The sequence below is a fragment of the Trichomycterus rosablanca genome, chromosome 8 (genome assembly GCF_030014385.1).
Source record: "Trichomycterus rosablanca isolate fTriRos1 chromosome 8, fTriRos1.hap1, whole genome shotgun sequence".
Taxonomy (NCBI): domain Eukaryota; kingdom Metazoa; phylum Chordata; class Actinopteri; order Siluriformes; family Trichomycteridae; genus Trichomycterus; species Trichomycterus rosablanca.
Window position 1 is genome coordinate 37,493,611 of NC_085995.1, and position 18,456 is coordinate 37,512,066.

The following is an 18,456-nucleotide window of genomic DNA, read 5'->3' on the forward strand; positions in this document are numbered from 1 at the left end:
AGATGTCTGTTTATTAGGATTTTTACGTCGTGTTTTACACTGGTTACATCATGACAGGAACGGTATTTACTCATTACACAAGGTTCATCAGGTCACAAGTTTATATCGAATACAGTCATGGACAATTTAGTGTCTCCAATTCACCTCACTTGCACGTCTTTGTACTGTGGGAGGAAACCGGAGCACCTGGAGTAAACCCACGCGAACACGGGGAGAACATGCAAACTCCACACAGAGAGGACCCGGGCCGCCTCACCTTATCAAACCTTTCTCTTATCAAATTAAGAGAAAAAAATAAATAAATTGTGCTCCAGTGGGAAGTAAGAACAGAAATGAGTCTCTCCATCACGGATTAAATGCTGTATTTTTGCTGTACACGTTTCTTTTTTGGAGAGCGCTATTTGTCTCCTGTCTCACTCGTCTTTTTCTCAACTTTCTCCTGCACAGTCGTCTGTATCTCTCCCTTCGTTTTTTCTACGTTCGCTATCTTTCTTTTTCTTTCCACCGTCTTTCCACATGTAACTCGCCTCTAACTCTCTCATCTGTCTGCACTGTAGAGTCGCAGTGTTTACCGGCTGGAATGCACAGACTTGATTGGCTAAGTGGTGTCACGTGATTGGTCTGTGCGTTTTCTCATCCGCTAAACCGCTACCGTAAAGACTACAAAAGCTGCGCCGGTTAAAATAGAAGCGCTCCGTCAGGTTTCAAATCATGACTTTCTGTTTTGGCTGTAGGTCCGGGTCCGTATGGGACAGCTTCTGGGTCCGGACCCGGACCGCGGTCCGCCTGTTAGTGACCTCTGTTCTAGACCATCATCAGTGGTCACAGGACACTTTCCACGGGGTGCTGTTGGCTGTTGGCTGGATTTTTTTTGGTTGGTGGACTATTCTCAGTCCAGCAGTGACAGTGAGGTGTTTAAAAACTCCAGCAGTGCTGCTGTGTCTGATAAACTCAAACCCGCAGCACAACACACACTAACACACCACCACCATGTCAGTGTCACTGCAGTGCTGAGAATGATCCACCACCTAAATAATACCTGCTCTGTGGTGGTCCTGTGGGGGTCCTGACCATTGAGGAACTGCATGAAAGGGGGCTAACACAGCATACAGAGAAACAGATGGACTACAGTCAGTAATTGTAGAACTACAAAGTGCTTCTATATGGTAAGTGGAGCTGATAAAATGGACAGTGAGTGTAGAAACAAGGAGGTGGTTTTAATGTTATGGCTGATCAGTGTCGATCAGTCGTTTTGTGTGAAAACCACAACGACTTAAAAGACTCTCGATTACAAGAGATCAAGTTGTGTAGTGTGAACTGTACAGCAACCTGAACAACTTGAAAGCCGTGTAGTGTGAAATAAGCATTAGGGTGTGAACACTATGATGCACTGTGACCAAATGTACTGTATGTGGACACCCCTACTAATTGTTGCGTTCAGGTATTTTTAGCCACACCCATTGCTAACAGGTGTATAAAAAATGGCTAAAACAGGTGCTTAGCTTTTTTAGACTACAACACATATGTAAAGAATGATAAAGAGGAAAAAGTTTTAAACATAAATAGTTAATAGTGAATGCCTAAATTCATTTACTCATTTTACTCGCTCTGTAACACCCATTTAAACCAGTCAGACAAGTTCCTCCTGTCAGTCAGACACTCTGCACAACTGCAGTTTTTAAAATTATTAAATTACAATTACACTCTCTGATTGGTTGTGGTTTAAAAAAAACTAGTATTAGTAAACTAGAGACTCAACTACCTTACTTAGCTTTACATCATGATATTCTCAGTCATTTAAATAGAAGCTAAACTTTTAAAAAATATTTTAAAGATGTAATATTACATAGGGCGGCCCGGTGGCTTAGTGAGTAGCACTGTCGCCTCACAGCAAGAAGGTCCTGAGTTCGATCCCCAGGCGGGGCGGTCCGGGTCCTTTCTGTGTGGAGTTTGCATGTTCTCCCCGTGTCTGTGTGGGTTTCCTCCGGGAGCTCTGGTTTCCTCCCACAGTCCAAAAACTTGCAGTCAGGTTAATTGGAGACACTGAATTGCCCTATAGGTGAATGAGTGTGTGTATGTGTGTCTGCCCTGCAATGGACTGGCGCCCTGTCCAGGGTGTTACTGTGTGCCTTGCGCCCATTGAAAAGCTGGGATACACTCCAGCACCCCCCGTGACCCTAACTGGATAAGCAGATAAGAAAAGAAATTGATGAATGAATAATATTACATAGATAACATATGTTATATGATACTTAGAGGTAATGGTTTGATTTGGGGCGGTATTTGGAAGATTTAGATAATTATCTGGCTCTTTGGTTAGTAGGACAAACTTGGTGCCAAAAGGCCTTAGATGTTTAATGGTGAATTAAAGAGACACTTTAAAGATCATGAACCAGGTTTAGCAGGGCAGCTGGTTTGATTCCAGCCCTCTAGAGGGCCTCGAATCCCTGTGTCCCTGTGTACTTTACAATGACTAGAGTCTCATGGCTTGGACTTGGGTTAAGAAGTTGAGATTTGTTTAGATAACACTGATGTAATTCTAACTAGTAGTTAGGTTAAGGGGGCACTTTTAAGTGATGGGTGCTTGGGTGTTGCAGTGGTAAAGTACACTAGCCCACTATTGCTGAGCTCTGGCAATCCAGGGTTTGAATCTCATCAGTGAGGGTGGGGGGGTCACCAAAACAGCCTAGCCATCAGGAAGTGCACTTGTCAGTGCGTTTTCAGTGCCACTGCCAAGCCCAGATAGAAAAGGGGTTACATCAGGAAGGGTATCTGGTGTAAAAACTGTGCCAATTCTGGTACACCTACAGAATAAGGGAGCAGCTAAAATAAAAAAATATAATCAGAGCAGTAATAAACCTTTCATGAAGTAGGGCACATGCATTCTGGGCCCGCACACTGTAAGGATGATGGGCATTTACGTGTAAGGATACTTAGCACTATGGCATTGTTGCATAACGTGGTTAAGTAACATATGTAGATAAGCTGGTTGTTCAAATCAACCACCGTCTCATGTTAAGGGAAAACACAGGTTATATGGTTAGTATAGTATATATGTTTGAATAGTGGATCAAAGAGGCAATTTAAAGACCATCAACCAGGTTCGCTAAAGTATTATCATCACCTGATCATGGTTGTGGTGGGTTCAGCACCTTGTTTGATTCGTAATTTCTTTCAAGCTCAAAAATCCATTGACTACTTGCCGTCTAGCTGTACCATGAATGCAGCCTATTTTCCACTTCCAGTTTGTTTCAGGTGTCATCAGACTTTTATTTAGGAAGTAAAATGTAATTTCCATACACACATACACACAAGACGAGTGGAGGCTGTTAAAGCATCAAAGGGGTGGGGGGTCTATATTAATGCCAATGGTTTTGGAATGGAATGTCCAACAAGCTTGTGGTCAGGTGTCTTCCTGTTTTTGGCTATATAATGTATGGGTCAAGAGTTTTGAAAGATTTTGACCCCTATTAAAGGAGCATTTGTATTGCTGGGCACTGATGTTAGTCAAGAAACTGATGTTCCAGTTCATTCCAAAGCTGTTCAATGGGGCTGAGGTCAGGGCTCTGTACAGGACACTGGAGTTTCTTTAAATCGAGATTTTCTTCATGTCTTTATAGAGCTTGCTTTGTGCACAGGGACACAGTCATGCTGGAAGAGGAAAGGGCCTTCCCTAAACTGTTGCTGCACAGTTGGAGTCATATAATTTCTAATTTTTTTTGTTCATAAAGTGTATTTTGCAGATAAGTCTACTCATCCATTTCTATTTTTTTATTTACTGGTGCATTACTGCTGGTCTCTACTACGTTGTCTGTGCTGACTACAAGATCAGCTTCCTGTGTGGTGTGACACCTGATCTTTGTCTTCCTGTTTTCAGTCAACATCTTTCTCTAATAAAGTTTTAGTAGTAATGATGTCGGAGCAAAATCAGTCGATGTTTGGTCAGCAGTAAAATCATAAAACACCTCACAAATACAGCATACAGCAGATATACAGTAACAGGAATAGTGATTATAAATATGTATTATCTATATTTCTATATTCTGATTGGTGATTTTATGCTTTGGATAAAATATCTAAAAGGGCAAAGAGCTGGTGTAACATAAAGCCATCCTTTACCTCCACAATGAGCGTTAACCTTGACTGGAATTCTTGTTGTGATTGTTTGTGATGGGATGTTGGACGATTCTTCAAAAAGCAAGTCCTCCAGCTTTTAAGGAGATGAAGAAGGTGAAGAGCTACCCCACAGTTTGAGCTTCAGAACCTCCCATGATGCTTAAATGATTTAGGATTCTGACTCAACTTCGCCCTGTTTATCAAACCACTCTTAAACATTCATGAATTGCCTATTAACCACTTATTTACCTCTCCACAATGTTGCTCACTTTATTTTATTCAAGGTTGCGGTGGGGCCGATTCACTGGGTGAAACGTAGGAAACACTCTGGACAGGTTGCCGGTCTATTAAAGGGCAAACACACACATACACACACACACACACATTCAGGGCAATTTTAGTAGCTCTAATTAACCTGACTGCATGTCTTTGGACTTGAGAGGAAACCCAGTTGGGCAGTTGTACCGTAGTGGTTAAGGTACTGGACTAGCAATCAATAAGTGTCTGGTTCAAGCCCCACCACTGCCAGGTTGTCACTGTTGGGCCCTTGAGCAAGGCCCTTAACCCTCAATTGCTTAGACTGTATACTGTCACAGTACTGTAAGTCACTTTGGATAAAAGCATCTGCTAAATGGCGAAAATGTAAACCCAGACAGAAAGGCCCTGGACCGCGCCCTATGAAAATTGAACCCAGGTCCTTCTTGCTGAAGGCGGCAGTGCTACCCACCGAGGCTGTCTCTTCCACTCTTAAATAATTGTAACAAATTGTAAGGGGTTATTAACATGAAATATGGGAACACCATTAGAAAGAGTGCACCACAGGGAGCCACCTGTTCAACCACCTGAAATGTGTTGGCTGTTATACAACCGTGGAAAACAAGCTTTCGACCTAATAATTTCCACCACATAAGTCCTCTACCTGTAAATCAGTCTAGACCCTCTATTATACACCGTACTTGGAATTAGTTTTGCTTTCTTTAAGTAGAAAGTAGACTTAACATACCATTTTATTATTATTTTTCAGTATACACTGGCCAAAAGTAAACTGTGTAGTGTGCGTCTTTCTTTTCTCCAGGTTTTGTAGTCTGAAAATCTTAAACTTAAAAGAATCTTCCAAATGGGGGGAGGCACGGTGGCTAAGTGGGTAGCACTGTCGCCTCACAGCAACAAGGTCCTGGGTTCGATCCCCAGCTGGGCGGTCCGGGTCCTTTCTGTGTGGAGTTTGCATATTCTCCACGTGCCCAAATGGGTTTTCTTGTGACCTTGTAACTAAAAGAGCCAACAGTTTGTAACTGAGAACAAGCCAGCTCATCATATGCTTATATTTTAGCCTTCATTAAGACCTGAATTACAAGAGTGCTCATCAGCTGTAACGGAACTGAACACTGAAGTCACAGATTTGCTAAAGTCTGGAGTGACAAGTTAGCAGTATAGCTAAACCTAGCCAACAGGGAAAATCCTAATTAACTTTATGATGACCTCACACTGTCCTATCTAGTGCAAATAAGCCGATTGTGTACGCTTTCAAGTGCACAGATGTAGAGAAAGCGTTTGGTATTTGGACTACCTTGCACAGCTGGTAATTACTGTAGCTCACTACCGCTAGGATCCACAGTTCGGATCCCCAGCAGTGCTATCAGCCAGTCTGGTGTCTACATACAGACATGATTGGCTAGGTAAGAGGGGGAGGTGGCCAAGACCCCGTGATGGATTGACGTTTTGTTCTGGGTGTGTTGCTCCATTGTACCCAGTGATTCCGGAGAAAGCAGAGTCGCTGCGACTTTGACCAAGATAAAGCAGTTTTATTCAAAGAATACAAATTATTTATACCATCCAACCAAGTAGTTTTGGTTTGTAGTGACTCAACATCTTACAAAGACAATTTATGTTGGCTTTTAATTTAAATGTTTTAATCTTCATATCAAACACAGACTGTAATATACTGCAAACAGACACAAACACACAATAAATGAGTCTCAAAATAAGTTTCTGAAAAAGTACATCTTTTATATAGTCAGAACCAGGTGCACTTATAGAGACTGTTAGTGAAAACATAAGTGACACACAAAAAAGAAAATAGTTTTAAGTTTAGATCTTAAGATTTTAATTACTTCTCTGTTCTCTCATTCTGATTAAGTGATTAGTAATGCTGACACAGAGGCTGCAGCAGTATTGGTTTCAACAATGTAACGCACACCAGATCTTAGGAATCTATTACATCTTTAAAAGAGGAAACATAGGAGCTCAGACCTCATTAACAACCACACATGCACACACACACACACACACACACACACACACACACACACACACACACACACACACACACACACTGGTTTCACGTCATTTTAAACATCTCAGGTTAATGAATTAATGGCTATATTCACACTGCACATGGTTTGTTTCCATTTATAGCTCAAAGGTAAATTTAAGAAATTTTACAGTACCCTTAGGTTTTCCAGATGGCTCAAAGTGCAAATGGTAAATATTGATGCATGTCAATGCATAGTTGGATCTAGGCATTGGTCAGATCACTGTAGGGAACCCAGACACAGTAGACCTACTTAATTTATGCTTTTTAATTATTTTTAGTGTTTCATATTAAAAACGAATTAAAACAGCCACTGGCCTTTAAATATTTTGATATTGTGTGTCTCTCATTTATAAAACTTGCATTTAGATTCCTACAGTATATCAATCATGGATGAATGAGTTTCCCTCTAAGTTGAATTGGTATTAATAGGGTGTCATTTTTGCATTTAATAATTAGAATTTAACAATTAAAATATTAAATAAATCTGTCATTTAAAAAGCCAAATTAATTTCTAATAGGCTAGAAGACAGTACTGAGCCACAACAGCTTAAGAGATTCATCCATAGCATCCATTGCTTCATAATTGCATGCAACTATTTTAGGCTACTTTAATGCAGACAGTTACTTCATTGCATGAAAGAGATCATGGGTATTTTATACGCCACCTTCCTAAGTAGCCAAAATGTGGGTTGTACATGACTTGGTGTGTCCAAAAACAGTCTACCCAGTGTTGTCTGGTTATTCAACCTGGCCCAAATAAAATAAATGTAAAAGTTGATTTGTGTAATTCTTTGAAGTGTGAACATAGCCAAAGCCAACAGACAACTGTAATAATCTTCAATATCGATAAACTCCCTCTAATGAGTTAAATATCAAGATTATAATCCAGTTTCTTAATTTAGAACTAGGACACAAGCAGCCCTGTCTGATTTCATTATCTGGTAAAGAATTTAGATAGATTAATAAATATTCAGTGTACTAGTCAGAATCTGTTTTGACAGAAAAGCAAAAAATAGCCCAAATCTTAAGTACACGAATCCAATCTTAATCTGGAAAGAATGTACAAGCACCATCGAATTTTCCAGCATGCACATCGGACAAATCAAATCAGGATCTTCCTCTTCTGAGCAGAACCAAATCTGTGGGTCAGTTTGAATACCGGACAAACATCCTCCCAATTCTGTCAAATGGGTCATCACTCCGCCACTTTTAGTAATCCGAAGGTACTCCAGACGTACCACAGGTATCACAGTCCTCCATGAGGATACAGCAGGGCTGTGGGGAGGATCTGCCGAAACTCCTGGGTTTAACTCACTCTCTTAATGTTACTAGTACGTCTGCGGCGCAGAAAGCCCGGGAGACAACGTTTCTCTGTGGGAGAACTCGGTGTAGCCAAACCTTGAGTCTGCTTTCTGTAAAACAGAGAAAGACGAGTAAGTGATCATGCTGACTTTGGTCCTAAGACCTATAGCTATGAAGAATCAGTGTCCTTTATAGGCCAGTTTAAAAACAAAAGGCATTGTCTTTATAAACCTCAATTTATCACTGTCTTAGCTCATGTAAAGCTTGTTCAGTGACTCTTTGGACATGCAAGGTATAAGATCATAATAAATGTAGACTGTAGAAGCAGAACTTGTCAACTAAAGTAATTAGAACCCTCTAAACCATTAATTATGATTTATTTACTGCTGTAAAAAGTAATCAAAAGCAATAATTATTTATTTTAATGGGATTTATTTGGACAACAATTTATATCTTTGCATCCAAAAATCTGATGTATTTTTCTAGCTACAGTAGCTAACTTTAATAATTGTATTTTAATGGCAAGTTTGTCCCTTTGTACAGTTAAATCAATGCTTTAGATGGTGTATGTTTTGAGTGCTCGGATGTAACCCTCACCTGGTGGTCATGGCTGCGGCGGCTGCCTCCCTGCGCCGGACTTGCCTCATCAGGCGTAACATGTGACAGATCTGCCGTAAGGTCATATTGGGTGTCTGTCGGGCGAGTCTTGGTGGTGGTGTCCCCCGGGGTCCATAAGAGGCACACAGGGACATGTATCCTCCGCCAGGCCCCCTGCCGAAAAATCCCACGTGTTGCATACTGTTGCTGGCATAGCAGGAGGCGCACTGTGGTACAACGGGTCAGAAATGCACAGGATTAATGATAAAGATTTACTGAGACCTGCTGCTGCTCTCCAGGCCTTATCCTGCAATCAGAAGATTATCTATATCATGTGAAGCTGAATCACTCAGTCACTCGAGCATGACAAAACAATCTGTACATGAGCTTTAGGTCTTTTACATGATAACGAACGTATGAGCACAGAGGGAGAAATTCACAGCCTGCAGCATGAAAACCCTCAAAGCTGCAACTGCACTCGGTTATAAAGTTTTGATATATAGTGCCAGTGTTGCTTTTTTCATAAGGAATTTAAATATGGCTTTTTACCAAATTCAGCAATTACAAATTAATGTCTATTTTATTTCTTTTTACACAAACAGGATCAGCTTTCTAAGTGCTTGGCTTACTCAGGCTATTTGGATTGTAATTGAGAACAACTACTGACTTGAACACGTAAGCCTAGATGTTATGCTTGTAAACGTAATCCAGCCTATATAAAACTATATAACACTATATAAATAATACTCAATACACATGTGAATAAATACATTATTAATAAATAAAGAATTACATTTTAATGCCAAATGGCAATACAACTATTAAATCTAAATGCAGTAGATATACAGATTACTGTTACTATAGTAATATCAATATAAATACACATTATTTAAACTTTTATTATGAATTATTTACACTGTTCTACACTGGCTACACTGTAAAGCAACAGCTTACAGGTTCAGGTACAGGTACAAAGGGAACAAACAACCAGCCAACCAACTATCAGAATCAACTTAACAAATAAATAAATGGATAAACAAATCATATTATTTGTCTGTTATCTGTATAGCAAGTTACATTTAATATTTACCTTGTTAAAATTCAATTTAAATTTACATTTTCCAGACAACTGTTATATTTCAATCATGTCTGTATGTAGACGCCCGACGGGCTGATAGCACCACTGGGGATTCAACCCTGGATCCCAGGCATAGTGGGCTAGCGTAATTTTTACTGCCGTGCCACCCGAGTGCCAACATTTGATTATTAAAAATAAAGAAATAAATAATTGCAAAGACAATTTCAAAGTACTTGATACTAGATACTACTAGATAGTACTAGATATTAAAATAAATAAATAAAAAAACAGAAATTCCTATTAACTTCTACACCTTCTAGCTTATTTCTACTATTTTATACTAATTTGTAGTTGTGATTATTGTGCTTAAAATCATAAAAAATAGGACATTGTTTCTACGAAAAAGCTTTCTTTATAATACCTTGTTTTCATCTTGACCTTTTAATTAAAACTTGTTTTTAAAAGGATGCGATATATATTCATACACTTTACATACACATTATTATTATTATTATAATTATTAATATTGTTATTATTATTAATAATAATTACTCTTACTATTAAAAGCCCAGTAATGTACATAACTAATTAGTAATAAAAATAAAAACAGTTTATAATCCTCACTAAGTTCACTTACCGGTACTACGGTGGCCATGGACGTGCTTCTGTCCTGTATTGACACTCTTCTATCAGTCATCGAGAGCATCTGCTACTTTTATCTGGAATAGCATCCTTTCACATGTCAGCATCCAAATGACTTCGACCAATCAGAGAGCAAGTCCCCACCTCTGTGCTGGCATCATCAGGTGAGCTCATTCTCTGCCATGGCCACACCCCACACAGTGAAAAACGACAGTGTGAATTATTAAAGCATCCACATTCTGTCAATTATTAAAGCGTCTTTTGTCCCCCGGAGTAAAATTAGAAGACTGCGGGTGAGGAACAAAGCAGCCTGCTGGGAAGCTGAGCTGGAGTGACCTGTGTGCACATTGATAGTTTACTCAAGCTCAACAAGAATAGGTCGACCATAACCTACAGGACAGGGCTGGATACAGTCGGTCTGGGTCGGATCTTTCTGGTAAAGAAGGCTTGAAGATGCCAGTGTGTCACTACTGTAGACTTTACAGACATCAGTATGAAAAGCTCCAATAAGAGAGACATAGATCATCATGGCAAGTAAACTTAAGGGTAAAAAACTGTGGAAAATTAACAGATATTCATCCCTGAGTCATGGCTTATTTTATTTTACATTAGCTTACGTTACATTACATTACATGACATTATTTAGGAGTTTTAGTTTGTTTAGGGATAGTTTTCCAAAACAAAATAATTTCTGTTTTAATGGCTTTAATGGTCTGTTTTAAAGGGATAAAGATAGACATACAGAAAGACAAACAGACAGATGGACTGACAAATGGGTAGGTAGGCAGATGGATGGATGGATGGATGGGCGGACGGGCGGACGGACGGATGGATGCACGGACTGACAAACAGGTAGGTAGGTAGATAGATGGATATATGGATGGATGGGTGGATGGACGGACGGACAGACGGACTGACAAACAGGTAGGTAGTCAGGTAGGTATGTAGATAGATAGACAGACGGACGGACAAACAGGTAGGTAGGTAGGTAGGTAGGTAGGTAGGTAGGTAGGTAGGTAACACACAAACAAGAACAGACTGAGCTTAAGTCCCAAAGTTTAAACCCAAAGCAACAATGGTTAGAAAACCAAAATGAAGCATGTCCTTCCATACTCTGAAAAACAGTATTTACCAGCTTTTCAACCAACCATGACCTGCTGAAAGAAACCTTTTATGTTTTAATGGTCCCTTCAAGTATATGGCTTTTATTATTTTTTATTTTTATTGTTATTAGCAACATGGGACCTGGTTTTGATCCTCAACTCTGATTTCTGTCACTCATTGGATCCATGTGTGCTTCCTTCAGGTACTCAGGTTCTTTTTCACCTCCTGGAAGACATCCAGAAGGTACTTGAAATGAGTCCTAGGTGTAAATGAGTGAGTAAATGTGTATTGAACTGGAATGGATTGGTTTCCTGTCTGCTAACAGCCACTGTAATACTGCGCAGGATAACCATGAATAAAGAAGACTAAAAAGACTATGACGAGTTTTACAAAGAAACTGTAAGCAATCTTTCAGGAGTACAAACCAAAACACCATTTAGAGTGTCAGGGGGAACCTACAGTTTTGGCCATGAAAACTTAGGAAGCTCCTTTACTATGATTGCTATTTCATGCATGAATTTATTTATTCATGTTTATTTGTGTATTGTTTATTTATTTTTTAATGCATTTTACCTTTATCTCCCAACCCTGACAGCGTCCAAGGAGGGTGTATATTCGCCTGACACACACTCCCTCCAATGTGTGCGCAGTCCTACCAATCCCTTCTTATCCCCCCATACTTCCATGGATTTGCATGTGGTCCTTACACTGCATTGATTACCCTGCCACTTGGTCCGATCTTTCCCACCCAGCAGACTGGAAGCCAATTTTGTCTGCTTCAAGCATTAGCCAATTAAGCCCGCTAGAGGGTGCTCAGTTGACCGGGAGTTCAGTTCTCTGTGCTGGTGTGTTGGCGGATTATCCCAAATCTTTATGTAGTTTTCAGATTCGGATTGATTTTCGGATTAAAACTTTTTGCTCACTTTATTATATTGTGGATTTACACCTAATCACCCAAATGACAAAGTGAAAATAATTCCAAATTTTTAGACTTTTTTTTTTTAGACTTTGTGGAAGCCTTTTGGAAGCAATTTCAACTGCGAATTGTCTAGTATGTGTGTTAACAAGCTTTGCAAACCTAGATTTGGGCAGTTTACTCCACTTTTCATGGTAGATCCTCCTTATAAGCCGTCAGACAGAATGGTGAGTGTGAACTGCTATCCTCAGTTCTTTCTACAGATGTTCAATAGGGTTTAAGTCTAGGCCACTCAAGGACATTCAGAGACTTGCTTTGAAGCCACTTCAGTGTTGTATTGACTGTAAACGTTGGTCATTGTTGTACTAAAAGGTGTACTGTTGCCCTAGTCTGAGTTTGCATCTATTCTGTAGAAGGTTTTCTTTAAATATGTTTCTCTGTTTGGTTGCATTTGTCCGCTTATTAATTCTTACCAGTCTCCCTGTCCCTGCCAATGAGAATTACCCCCATAGCATGATGCTGCCACTACTGATGTGCAGTGTCTGTTTTAGCAGAACATGGTGTTTGCTGTTCTTTCCAAAGAGTTTAGAGAATCTTTTTCCTATTTTTGCCAATTTTTTCAACGCTGGCTTTCGTTTTACCATTCTGCCATAAATGCCTAATATTTGTGCTCCATATATGATTGTCCATTCAACAGGTTCTCCAGTCTCTGCACAGAACTTTTGGAGCTCATATAGAGTGACTTTTAAGTTCTTTCTTATCTCCCTTAGCAAAGCCCATGTTGGATGTCCAGTTTAGCAGAACAGTCAACTTTAGAGGGTTAACCTTATGCCAGGCTAAAATGATTGAGGCTACTGTTGACATGCAACACTCAAAGCTGTAGATACTGTATTACATCCTTGCCCTAATTAATGCCTTGCCAAGCCGCTCAGGTAGCGCAGCAATAAAAAAAACATGCTAGCACACCAGAGCTGACATTTCAAACTTGATGGTTCAAAACCCAGCTCTGCCATCCGGCAGGCTGGGCGGCTACATGATCAACAATTGGCTTGTTGTTCATACAGCCAGAGCCGGGACCTCATAACTGATGTAATTACGACCTCTGCTGGCTGATTGATGGTGCCTGCACAGAGTCGAGGAATAAGGCTGATCAGGGTGTGGCTCTCTGTTCACAAAGCTGAACCGCATATGAACTCGCCTCGTGCAGGTGAAAAGATGCAGTAGGTTACTGCACACGTGTCGGAGGGAGCGTGTGTCAGTCACACTCTTCTCAATTAGGAGTGGAGATCAGCATCAGCAGAGAGTAAGTGAAATGCAATCTGGTGATTGGATACGACTAGATTGTGAGGAAAATTGGGAAAAATGCACAAAAAAATCAGCATATTACAGTTTAATAGAATTATGTTGCTGACCACATGGACAAAGAAAGAGCAAAATGAGCCTTGTTTAAGTTACCACATGAAGTGCATTAGTTGTAGTCATTGTACCCGAGACATTGTACCCCCAGCACAGTATGTATATACAGTAACTATAAAACAAAAATAGTAATTTTACTCAACACGTACCTACTAATAATAAAACTAGAGAAACAGATCATTTTGCAGTTGTCTCTTATAGGTACACTATATTGTCAAAAGTATTCACTCATCTGCCTTCACTCGCATATGAACTTGAGTGACATTCCATTCTTAATCCAGAGGGTTTAATATGATGTCGGCCCACCCTTTGCAGCTATAACAGCTTCAACTCTTCTGGGAAGGCTTTCCACAAGGTTTAGGAGTGTGTTTATGGGAATTTTTGACCATTCTTCCAGAAGCGCATTTGTGAGGTCAGACACTGATGTTCTAATTCATCCCAAAGGTGTTCGGGTTGAGGTCAGGACTCTGTGCAGGCCAGTCAAGTTCTTCCACACCAAACCTTGCTTTGTGCACTGGTGCGCAGTCATGTTGGAACAGGAAGGGGCCATCCCCAAACTGTTCCCACAAAGTTGGGAGCATGAAATTGTCTAAAATCTCTTTGTATGCTGAAGCATTAAGAGTTCCTTTCACTGGAACTAAGGGGCCGAGCACAACTCCTGAAAAACACCCCACACCATAATTCCCCCTCCACCAAACTTTACACTCGGCACAATGCAGTCAGACAGGTACCGTTCTCCTGGCAACCGCCAAACACAGACTTGTCCACCGGATCGCCAGACGGAGAAGCGTGATTCGTCACTCCAGAGAACACGTCTCAACTGCTCTAGAGTCCAGTGGCGGCGTGCTTTACACCACTGCATCCAGACGCTTTGCATTGCGCTCGGTGATGTGAGGCTTGGATGCAGCTGCTTGGCCATGGAAACCCATTCCATGAAGCGCTACACACTGTTCTTGAGCTCATCTGAAGGCCACATGAAGTTTGGAGGTCTGTAGTGATTGACTGTGCAGAAAGTTGGTGACCTCTTCGCACTATGCGCCTCAGCATCCGCTGACCCCGCTCTGCCATTTTACGTGGCTAACACTTCGTTCCCAATCACTTCCACTTTGTTATAATACCACTGACAGTCGACTGTGGAATATTTAGTAGTGAGGAAATTTCACGACTGGACTTGTTGCACAGGTGGCATCACGGTACCACGCTGGAATTCACTGAGCTTCTGAGAGCGACCCATTCTTTCACTAATGTTTGTAGAAGCAGTCTGCATGCCTACAGTGTATCACAAAAGTGAGTACACCCCTCACATTTCTGCAAATATTTTATTATATCTTTTCATGGGACGACACTATACTGTAGACATGAAACTTGGATATAACTTAGAGTAGTCAGTGTACAACTTGTATAGCAGTGTAGATTTACTGTCTTCTGAAAATAACTCAACACACAGCCATTAATGTCTAAATGGCTGGCAACATAAGTGAGTACACCCCACAGTGAACATGTCCAAATTGTGCCCAAAGTGTCAATATTTTGTGTGACCATTATTATTATCCAGCACTGCCTTAACCCTCCTGGGCATGGAATTCACCAGAGCTGCACAGGTTGCTACTGGAATCCTCTTCCACTCCTCCATGATGACATCACGGAGCTGGTGGATGTTAGACACCTTGAACTCCTCCACCTTCCACTTGAGGATGCGCCACAGGTGCTCAATTGGGTTTAGTCCATCACCTTTACCTTCAGCTTCCTCAGCAAGGCAGTTGTCATCTTGGAGGTTGTGTTTGGGGTCGTTATCCTGTTGGAAAACTGCCATGAGGCCCAGTTTTCGAAGGGAGGGGATCATGCTCTGTTTCAGAATGTCACAGTACATGTTGGAATTCATGTTTCCCTCAATGAACTGCAGCTCCCCAGTGCCAGCAACACTCATGCAGCCCAAGACCATGATGCTACCACCACCATGCTTGACTGTAGGCAAGATACAGTTGTCTTGGTACTTCTCACCAGGGCGCCGCCACACATGCTGGACACCATCTGAGCCAAACAAGTTTATCTTGGTCTCGTCAGACCACAGGGCATTCCAGTAATCCATGTTCTTGGACTGCTTGTCTTCAGCAAACTGTTTGCGGGCTTTCTTGTGCGTCAGCTTCCTTCTGGGATGACGACCATGCAGACCGAGTTGATGCAGTGTGCGGCGTATGGTCTGAGCACTGACAGGCTGACCTCCCACGTCTTCAACCTCTGCAGCAATGCTGGCAGCACTCATGTGTCTATTTTTTAAAGCCAACCTCTGGATATGACGCCGAACACGTGGACTCAACTTCTTTGGTCGACCCTGGCGAAGCCTGTTCCCAGTGGAACCAGTCCTGGAAAACCGCTGTATGACCTTGGCCACCATGCTGTAGCTCAGTTTCCGGGTGTTAGCAATCTCCTTATAGCCCAGGCCATCTTTGTGGAGAGCAACAATTCTATTTCTCATTCTTTGCCATGAGGTGCCATGTTGAATATCCAGTGGCCAGTATGAGAGAATTGTACCCAAAACACCAAATTTAACAGCCCTGCTCCCCATTTACACCTGGGACCTTGACACATGACACCAGGGAGGGACAACGACACATTTGGGCACAATTTGGACATGTTCACTGTGGGGTGTACTCACTTATGTTGCCAGCTATTTAGACATTAATGGCTGTGTGTTGAGTTATTTTCAGAAGACAGTAAATCTACACTGCTATACAAGTTGTACACTGACTACTCTAAGTTATATCCAAGTTTCATGTCTATAGTGTTGTCCCATGAAAAGATATAATGAAATATTTGCAGAAATGTGAGGGGTGTACTCACTTTTGTGATACACTGTAGGTGCTTGGTTTTATACACATGTGACCATATAGTGTATATGGTATATGGTCACAAAAATGGCATGAAAGACACATCCATCACAAGAGTATCTAAACGTTTAACCTCAAGAGCAATACCATAAATATTGTATGACATCTACAATGCATTTGAATGAATGTAGTAAATTTGGGTCACCTCCTCCTCTCACGACAGTACACGAATACAAGACACAGTTTACATAAAATACAAAACTGGTGGAACATGATTTTAAGCTCTTGCAAAATGCCTCAGTGTTTACTCATTCTTAGCAATGTTGTCATTGTCTTTTTTGTGAAACCTGCTATACAGCCATAAACCCGTCATTTCAAAGAGACATGTGAACCTGACATTCTGTCCCTGCCCCCTAAACTTTCCCAGAACCTGTTCAACACCAACAACAGGCTTTTATTCACTCACCAACTGGAATTTCAAACCAGTTTATTTAACAATCCAAGATTTAGGGTTTTAAAAATGCACTAATTTTAATTTAAAACTACTCTTAGTAGTTTGTATAGTGGAGCTTCTGAAATAACTAATAGATTGAAGCTGGTAGAAAGAATGACCATCATGGTCACTGTGCAGTACCAGCCTCATTTTATTGAGCAACACTGCAGCCTGGAGGTTAAACCAGAGTACAATGAGTGCTGAAATGCTCCACCATGCATGAATGTAGTTTAACCTGACTGGAGACCGCGGTGAAAGAGTTGAGACGTTTAAAAGAGAATTGAAATGCCGCAGTGCAAACATGTCACAGAACCTGTTTTGAAGCCTCGGAGCTTTATATTGGACTCTTTTAGGTGAAAGGAATGCTGGGAGGCAGAGCTAGGTGATTTTTTCCAATCAGTGTTAAGGTGGCACTGTGCTCTAAATAAACACCCAAGCAGTGAATGTACCTTCTGCATGGTGCCAGTCTATCACACCAATCACTACACCAATATGCAAATTGAGTCCAGTCCACCAAGACAAGATTGGGCATGTAATTATTGGAACTGTTTGGAAACTTCTTTGGTTTTTGGTCAGTGATCTAGCTGACAATTCTTCCAAGCAATTTAGTCCTGGGAGGAAATCAGAGTGTCCAAAGTTAACATTGGTGACTTGCACTTAGGTTCATTATCAATCCTCATTGATCCTAATTAATGCAATATGAGTTCTTAAATTATTGGCATTATATGAAATTGTTGTATTATGACAATATTAGATTTTTATCACTGTCCATTTTATCAGCTCCACTTACCATATAGAAGCACTTTGTACTTCTACAATTACTGACTGTAGTCCATCTGTTTCTCTGCATACTTTTTTTTAGCCTGCTTTCACCCTGTTCTTTAATGGTCAGGACCCCCACAGGACCACCACAGAGCAGGTATTATTTAGGTGGTGGATCATTCTCAGCACTGCAGTGACACTGACATGGTGGTGGTGTGTTAGTGTGTGTTGTGCTGGTATGAGTGGATCAGACACAGCAGCGCTGCTGGAGTTTTTAAATACCGTGTCCACTCACTGTCCACTCTATTAGACACTCCTACATAGTTAATCCACCTTGTAGATGTAAAGTCAGAGACGATCGCTCATCTATTGCTGCTATTTGAGTCGGTCATCTTCTAGACCTTCATCAGTGGATACAGGACGTTGCCCACGGGGTGCTTTTGGCTGGATATTTTTGGTTGGTGGACTATTCTCAGTCCAGAAGTGACAGTGAGGTGTTTAAAAACTCCATCAGTGCTGCTGTGTCTGATCCACTCATATTAGCACAACACACACTAACACACCACCACCATGTCAGTGTCACTGCAGTGCTGAGAATGATCCACCACCTAAATAATACCTGCTCTGTGGTGGTCCTGTGGGGGTCCTGACCATTGAAGAACAGCATGAAAGGGGGCTAACAAAGCATACAGGGAAACAGATGGACTACAGTCAGTAATTGTAGAATTACAAAGTGCTTCTATACGTTTATCTTCCGTGTGTTGTTGATTTAGTTTTATTTTGTTTATCGTAAAAAAGCGCTTGTGTTTAATAAACGTAAATTCGTGCTGTGTTGGAAACTAGGAAACTTCTGCTACCGGCATCCGAACGAAGCCGGTTTTGTTTGTT